This window comes from Lygodium microphyllum, chromosome 23 (assembly GCF_053477565.2).
Source record: "Lygodium microphyllum isolate KBCC chromosome 23, Lygodium_microphyllum_v1.1.10, whole genome shotgun sequence".
NCBI classification, from domain to species: Eukaryota; Viridiplantae; Streptophyta; class Polypodiopsida; order Schizaeales; family Lygodiaceae; genus Lygodium; species Lygodium microphyllum.
The window spans coordinates 127,183,695-127,186,495 of NC_141157.1; positions in this window are offsets into that span (position 1 = coordinate 127,183,695).

Sequence of the window (2,801 nt, forward strand, 5' to 3'; positions counted from 1 at the left end):
TAGACCTGCCCTTCCACACCCCTTCAAATAACAACCCTCCAATTTAGCACAAGATTTTGAGTAGTTACAAATTTTGAGATAATGACCTTCCCTTGCACATGGAATGGCTTATCCACAATTGGTAGGAGTTATAACCATGGCAATCTAGTTTCTTATAATGGTTGCTCAATGTTGATCATCATGAAGTGTTTTTTCAAGTGAGAAGATCTATCATTGAGTCTTAACTTGAGTCTTCTCTAGGTCTAAATTGCCCTCTTCTTTGGCATTGCCACTTACTTTCATGTGAAAGTTGAGCGAAAGATGAAAGCATGAGTGGAAGTATGAAGAGTAAAAAAGTTGTGGAAGTTCAAGCAGGAAGAGATAGACTGGTGTGTCGAAACTCCAATAGTCACAATGTGTGATATGCATTTCCTTATTCTATTTGTCACTAAAAGAATAAAGAATAAAGTGACAGTGTTGGGTGCGTGCCACACCGACAATGTATAGGCGTATGGGGCTATATACAAGTAAATATAGGTGGCATTTAACCTCCAATAACCTCCCACTTAAATGTGAATGTGTCTCAGTTAGGAGAAAAAAGAGAAGTACGTGTATAAAGTACAACATGATGAGGAAAGACGAAATCTCATCCTACGCCCATCAATCTTTGAAGGAAGGCATATCGTTCCACTAGGATACTTTTAGTGAGTAGTTCTATAAGATTCGTATTTGTAAGTATCTTGACAAGCTCAATGGACTTGTCTTCTACCACCTCTGTGATGAAACGCACCTCACTGTGGTTTGTCTTCTCATGGAAGATGATGGACTATGGGCCAACTCAATGGCACTCACATCGAATCTAAATGCACTATAGGAGTCATAGTCATACCAAGATCTACAACCAAATAGCCTAACCATGGGGCATGTTTATAAGCCTCGGTAGTAGATAAGGCCATGCATTTCTGTACCCTAGACATCCAAGAGATAGCACCTCCAACATAGGTAAAGACATATCTAGAGATGGACTTCTATTGTCTACACATTTTGTATAATTTGAGTTAGTATAACCCATGACTCATATATCTTGGCTACCATAGCAAGTGCACATATCTACTCTGCCTTTAAGGTATCTTATGATATCCTTCACGGCATCCCAATGTCACTTGTAAGGTGTACCCATATAATGTGTTACAATTCCCACTGTAGATGCTATATCAGGATCAATGGCTATCATGGCATACATCAAATTGCCCACGGTGGATGCATATGGAACCTTGGCCATCTTGGCCCTCACATTATCTAATTGTAAACAATCAACTTGACTAATCTTCACATGAGAAGGTAAAGGATAGCCAATAGGCTTACCATCCTGCATATGGAATCGCTTGAGTACTATGCATATATACTCCTTCTAGGACAAGGAGAGAAGTTCCTTAGAGTAATTGTGCATAATCAAATGCTCGTAATGTGCATACCAAGTATGTGTGAGGCCCGTCCCATGTCCTTCATATCAAGGCTATTCTTGAGTTGAGTTTTTAAGGCATCAAGCTCAGCATGAGCACTTCTAGCTATAAGTATATCATCAACATAAAGCACCAAGATAATAAGGTTACCATCATGGGCCTTTTGTGTGTATAACCGTGGATCCATATTATTGTTGGAATATCCTTGGGAATGTATGAAAGCCTCAAACTTATGGTGCTACTCCCTCGATGCTTGCTTAAGCCCATAAATACAATTCTTCAATTTGCACACTAGATATTCCCTACCTTTCTTCACAAAGCCCTTAGGCTACTACATATAAATGTCCTTATATAGTTCCCCATGTAAGAAAGTCATCTTAACATCTATTTGATAAAGATCTAAGTCCAACAAAGCAACGAAGGCCAATATCAAGCATAGGGTAGTCAATTTAACCACCGGAGAGAAGATCTCATCAAAATTAACTCCCTTTTCTTGCTTAAAGCCCTTAGTAACAAATTTGGCCTTATATGTTGGCTTTGCATGACTAGGGACACTCTTTAACTTGTACACCCACTTGCATGGCAATGCACGCTTTCCATTGGGCAAGGAAACTAAATCTCATGTATAGTTCTTCTACAACGAATTAAACTCAGTCTGCATGGCCCTCTCCCAAGAATGATAATCACCTTTGCACATAGTCTCCTCATAGGTAAGTGGCTCAGTGGAGTCTATTACTATGACATAATCCATAGAGGGCTCATAACAATCAGGAGGATGTAAAGCTCTAGCAGAGTGCCTCAAAACTAGTTGTGGGGCTTGTACGGTGTGTTATCTCTATTCAATATCATGATCCTATACAACATGCACTTCTTGGGTCACTATATCATCATCAACTACAACAAGTTGTCTCACTGGGGATGGCTATACTGTGAGAGGAGGCTACTCGTGAAATATCACATTGAGTATCTCAATCACTTGCTGTGGTCTCATATGCATGTTATCCTCATGGAAAATTATGTCATGGCTACTACCGATAATCTTATGGAAAATTATGTCATGGCTACTGATAATCTTATGAGCATGTGGATCCCAAAGATGATAGCTCATCTCACTTGCATCGCCATATTTGAAAAAGATGCATTTGAAAAACTTCGGATCCAACTTATTGTAGGCAAAACGTTCAATTTTTGCTTAATGGGATAGGCCCGAACCTTTTGCAAAAAATAATCTATGAATGCAACAAAATACTTTGCACCACCTAGAGATTGACAAGGCACGGGGCTACAAATATCCAAATGCACAAGAGCCAAAGGTTCACCCACACACGTAGAACCAGAATTCTTATGCAAATTACGAGT